Source organism: Festucalex cinctus, chromosome 4 (genome assembly GCF_051991245.1).
Source record: "Festucalex cinctus isolate MCC-2025b chromosome 4, RoL_Fcin_1.0, whole genome shotgun sequence".
NCBI classification, from domain to species: Eukaryota; Metazoa; Chordata; class Actinopteri; order Syngnathiformes; family Syngnathidae; genus Festucalex; species Festucalex cinctus.
The window spans coordinates 16,649,158-16,655,157 of NC_135414.1; the positions used below are offsets into that span (position 1 = coordinate 16,649,158).

At 43.5% G+C, this 6,000-nt stretch overlaps 1 protein-coding gene across 1 annotated transcript in view; it reads right to left on the bottom strand.

The window, feature by feature from the left end:
- The window catches only part of bnc1 (basonuclin zinc finger protein 1), a 46,715-nt gene extending 41,757 nt beyond the window's left edge, over positions 1–4,958 (bottom strand). Inside the window, exon 1 of the mRNA XM_077519328.1 lies at positions 4,828–4,958. The gene's annotated coding sequence lies outside the window, so the exon portion shown is untranslated. The remainder of the gene's footprint in view (positions 1–4,827) is intronic.
- Between the last annotated feature and the right edge of the window lie 1,042 nt (positions 4,959–6,000).

A 6,000-nucleotide genomic window follows, 5' to 3' on the forward strand; every position in this document is an offset into this window, starting at 1 on the left:
GGTCACCGATAGCGTCTTGACAGCGAGACCTGTTGCGGCTCAATATTGATCCATATATAAGGCGCACTGGATTATAAGGCACATAGTCAGCTTTTGAAAAAATTGAAGGCTTTTAGGTGCGCCTTATAGTGCGGAAAATACGGTACTTTCGTCATGGAATAGATTATGATAAAATCACGATTATGAAATTAAACCTCCACCTTCTCTGCCTAATACCTAATAAACTCATCTGTTGCAATCAACGAGAGGTGAGGTGTCGTGGCTTGTCTTCAGCATGTCCATGCATGTGAATTTGCACGTGTGCGCGTGTGCGTAGATGTGTGTGTGCATGCGGTGATCTCCAGTATTGAGTGTCTGGACCTGGTCCCCTCCAGCTTCTTTTCAGTTCAACTAGCCGTGACTTGCTGTGTGGTGACATGTCTGCAATACACTGACTGCTTGACTGGAAGGATCTGCTCTGTTTGGATGGGAGTGGGTGTAGGGCTCGCGGCTGACTGCTGGGCTATGCTTGAAAGACTTCTGGCATGTGCTGGTGCCTGCATTTTTCACCCTTGACTGGAAGCATATGCTGCTGCACAATTGAGACAGTGTTAGACACGCCTGGCGTAGGGGGACCCAAGCAGCTTCCGCCACATCTGGCAGTGCTTGGCCCTTCTTCCAGGTGAGTCATGTCCCCTTGGAGGGTGGCTCTATTATCCTCAGCCCCTCAAGGTCTGGGCATCTGGAAGTGTCTGGATCCATCTCATAGTCACATTTATCTCCACAAGCTTTTCCCATTTCATCACCCACCTTATTACCTCAACACTGCGGGTAACATGTTTTGCTACATAAGAGTCTATGTTCATTTTTATCACTGACTATTTATGATTGGCCAGTTAAATTTTACCTAAAAAAAAAGTTACAATTTCTAACTGCAGCCACAAATCTTGGGCACTCGGTTGAAGAGCGGCGCTGTCAACCCATCACCACCTGGTGGTATGCTGGGGGAGGATTCCGGTCCAATTTAGCACACCCAAAAGTATTGTGAGGGGCACATCCCGTGCAGGAGTTTCAACTCTCACCTCCAGTAGCACTTTGACTCCATCCCAGGGAGAGAGGGGGACATTGGGACCAAGTGGACCTGTTCAACATTCAACAAGGAAAATGTGAGTAATTCTGCAAGAATAGAATTAATTGCAGTGTCCATTCGTCCATGTTAGTTTTGTTTGTTCGCCCCTACGTCAGCGCTGGCTTCCTGGTTTCGTCACAGTTGCATGTCCTGCCCCAAACACAATGTCGCTCAGTGAATGGTCCAAACCACCAGTGATTCCGAACAGCGGTTATCAGCAGTACAAGATGTATTCTCCGGAGTTTGTGAACTCACAAATACCGCGAGAATTCCTCTTGCGAGAGCAAGGTTACTTTCCTCCCCCTTGTCGCCTCTCAGTCCTCGCCTCATCCCTCCCATCCTCCTCCACCTCCCGGTCCCTTTTCCCTCGTCGACCCTCCCTCCTCCACCCCCTGCCCCTCCTGCCCTGCCACCGCCCTTTCCCCTTCTTGTCGTCTCCTCCCCACCCCTGTCCACCTCCCTGCCTTGGGCCTGTCATGTTTTTGGTTCCGTGTAGGTGGGTTTTCTTGGTTTTGGGTGTTTTTGTAATGTTTTGTTCTGAGTTCTCCCCTTGTCTCGTCATGGTTAACCTCGTCCACCTGCCTGTGTCTTCCCAGTATGTGTAGCCAATCAGTACCCTCAGCCTATTGTGCTTCCCAAGTGTGTCTCGTTAGTGTTGGTGTATTTATTCACTGGTGTTTGTTTGTTCAGCCTGTGTGGGAGCATTGTCCTGTCCTATTATGTCAGGTTGGTGTCATTGCTATTGCTGTCGTCCAGTCCATTCTAGTCTAGTCTAGTCTAGTCTAGTCTAGTCTAGTCTAGTCTAGTCCCGTCTAGTCCCGTCCAGTCAAGTGTTGGAAGAACTATGTTTTTGGTCTCCAGTCAAGTTCCCACTTGTCTTTGTCACGTTCACGAGGTGGGCTTGGTAACATGGGTGACTCCATGTTACCAAGCCCACCTCGTCTCAGTTAAGTTCCTCTTCGTCACGTCATCGTTGTCACGGTCTAGTCGCCCACGTTCTGCCAAGTTGCCCAGGTTCTGTCCCTCTCTTGTTCAGTCCAGTCATGGCGACCGGTCCTCTCGCATCTCATCCCATCATGGCGACGGGTCTGCTCGTATTTCGTCCCATCATGGCAACCCGCTTCCCCTTGTCCAGTCAGGCCTTGGCAATCAGCCCTCTCACATCCCGTCCGATCTTTTACTGTCAATAAAGTTCCTCACTTTTCTCTCCCTGCCATGTGTCTCCACCATTGGGTCCAGCCATCACATCCTCGTTTGTGATCTCAAGCCTTTTGGGGGTACTGTATGTACTGTATAGGATTTTCAAATAAAAACTTCAAATATATAATCATGAACTAATCTTATGAAAGGATGTCGAGTTTAATATATCTCAGTTCAAGTATACAGGTATTATTTGAAGACATTATGTAGAGGAAGTGCCGGGACAAGCTATTGACTCAGCTATGACAATAAAAACTCAGCTATGACAATTAGCAACACGAGATGAGCTAGCTAGCACCGGATTATGAGCTATGATTGTACTATAAATCTTACCTTCATACTAAAACTGCTTTCTTTCTGTCCACTTTGAGGTCTCTGCATGTCAACCAACGTTTAAGCTGTTCCACACTGTATTTGTATATTGAACCATGTTAAATTTTTCACGCCTGGGACATCCTCTTCTTCCAAAATGACACGCATATTTTACAGGTACACTTTTTTATTTTTATTTTTTTACAGGTACAATTCACGACTTTTCCAGATACAAATTTATACTTTTTTCCACAGGTACATTTTTTTTTTTTTTTTTACAAGTTACTTTTGCACCATATTTACCTCCGTAGTAGACACTTGTACAAAAAATAGGAATCGAAAACATTGTAGTATTTACCAGTAATACATCGAAAATGCTGTAAAATGTGAATATTTACTTTGCAGGTCCATTTACCATGTGCACCCCTAAATTTTCTTCATGTGCTCCTAAAATTGTAAGTGAGGGGCTACCGCGTTCCTAGCAAATAATGTTAGTCTGCAGCCCTGATTGGTTCATTGTTAGTATAACATACAAATACTTTAGGTATGTGCTAGAAATGGGTAAAGCAGTATCAGTGAGTCTGCCCGCCACGTCGCTGAGGAGTATCCCACATTGTCCCTCATAAACATGTCCCCTCTTGTGAGTATCAGCAGTTGCTCACCCTAGAAACTAGAGACCTCAAGGAGACTATTTGTGGAGAAATATGAAAATCGTCATTTTGCCCAATTGATCTATTTTTGTGTCGATCACAAATCTAATGCTGCCGACATGCGGACCCTTTTGCCAGAGCGAATCACATTTAGTCGTTCCCCATTGCATTTCATTGGGTGTCAGTTATATACATGGATGTTGCCTATTCGCGGACTGGCCCGGTCCCTGTGCCCGACAAATAGTGGGCATCCGCTGTATTGTTTTTTGTATAGTTGTTCTTAGCCAAGCAAAAACACTTTTTATCTGAATAATCAATTATTCAATTGAATTTTCAGTCAGGTACTCGATTACTAAAATATTAGATTGCTGCACCCCTTGGTATCGCATGTTTTATTGTGATACATTATGGCTTGCTTGGAATTTTTGTGTGGAAAAAGAAATAAACCAGAGAGAAACAAATTGAAAATTTTCAACCAAGCTGATGAGAGAGATCAGATTCTGCTCTCCACAGATTTCAGCACTGATTTCCTTTAAGAAGCATAATATTCACAACCACTTTTCACCTCACCTCACAGCAATATGGTCAAGAAGAACCTGTCTCCTACTCTCCCGTCATATGCTGACGCCACTGAAGCACTTCAAAGAGTCTCCTTTTGATGCTTACCATCAATATGCATTTTATCCTGCACCGCTTGCTCCACAGCATTTCTCCTGTCTTCTCCCAGCTGTAATTGCCTTCACAGCCTATTAGTGCAATTTTTTGAGAATGTGCCAGTCTTAAAAAAATCCAAGTTTTGTTATCTGCGGTGTCCTGGAGGTGAGATTTATTAGCTCGGGGACTCTTCTCTAGGCTTGTTTTTGTACAAATCAAGTATACAAATTGTATGCAACAGAATAACCCACTTAAACCCTGACATTAATGTCTAAATAGTGCTGAAGCAGGGCTACCTATAAATATGTTATTAAAAGAGCAGCAGTTCAGTTTTTCTTTTTTTCTTTTTTCTTTTTTCTTTTTTTTGTGGCTCAAGGGGTATGCTGCAAAAAATGTAAGACGTGTAATATGTTTAGTTAATTTGTTGGACTGGTTATTGGCTTTGCTAATGCTGCCAGGGCCATTTCACTGCTGCGCTGGCCTGTCTCCCCCTTCGGAAAAAAACATGTTTTACTCTGAGACAGATCAAAGCATTGAAACCGGGATCAAAGAGCAGCATTGCGCAGCTTTGGTCACATCTGTGTTGTTTACGTGAATGCTAAAGGCAATTACATCAAATATTACAAACTTTGAAAGATATATGTCTTGAATCAAAGTATTTTGATGTCACTTTTGAAGTACATCAGTGCATTTAGGGAGCTCGATTTCACAACAATTTTAAAAGCCCTCAACAAGATGCCGCTATCAACAGCGCTGCCCCCTGTAGGTATCTCTCCAAACAGCTTAACTGCGTTCATAGTGGCGATGCAAGTAGACTTAACCAAACAGGATCAAACAGATTCCATCATTCCTTTTAAGATGTGGTAAAATATTGAAATAGCAGTCCAAAAGGATATACGTTACAGTTCTCTCTCGGGCTGTTGTTTATCTTGACCTCAGATATTCTCTCCTCTGCAGTCTTCCCAACAGGTCATAAGGCGTGGGAGGTGAAGAAGAGGGGTTCAACGACTTGTAAACTAGCCTGCTGATATGCTGGAGGCTAAACACCCCACCCAACCACTGTTCCTTTTACTCCTAACTGGATTATAGACCCTGCTATGCCCCCTGCAAACCAATCATCTCTGAGACCACACTCACCCCTCCTGATACTGGAGGACTCCCTCCCTCCACCTTCCCCTCAAGAACAGTGAGGTCCACAGTGATATATTTAGAGAGCTGTAATGCAACAATTCCAGCTTTTTTTTTTTTTTTTTTTTAAATAGCCCCTCTTCTTTCTGTCTTGCAACACACCCCTGGGCCCAATTCAAACTAATTTCTGATACTGGATTGGATCAATTCTTGAAAATAGGTTGTTCAAAACTAGTTGTTGTTCCGATACCGATACTGGTATCAGCAGAGGTACTGCATTAAAACAGTGGTATCGGCATCGGTGACTTCTCACAAGGAACATGCCGATACCATTAATTCCAACGCTAATATAGGATTTTGGATGCAGCATCCTGTGTCTTGCTCATGCACGACATTCACTGATATGTGACATGCTTACTGCATGCCGATCTAAGATATCCTATTGGTCCTTGAATGCTCTGAACCAATGGCAGGACAGCTTTTTCATGTTGAGAAAAAAAAAACTTAAGTATCGGTATGGTATCCGTATCGGCCGATACTGCAAAGCTGGGTATCGGAGCCAAAAAATGGTATCGGAACAAAACACTATTCAAAACCAAAACTGATTCTGAAAGCGCATTAGATCAGGTAATTTAATTTTGGTTTTAATTGGACAAATCACTCATATTCAGAAAATCAGCGGTGTCAGGACAAGTATCCTCATTAGACTTTTGGCAGACACATATAGCAGTCTTTACACACACACACACACACACACATATACACACACACACACACACACACACACACACACACACACACACACACACACACACACACACACAACATACGTGCACGCACACACAGGAATGACCATATAAGTTATGCAGATTAATACAACACAAGAAACTATTACAATTATTCATGAAAATAGTGCTTGTAAATAGGGTATGCGACATGCCTTCGTCT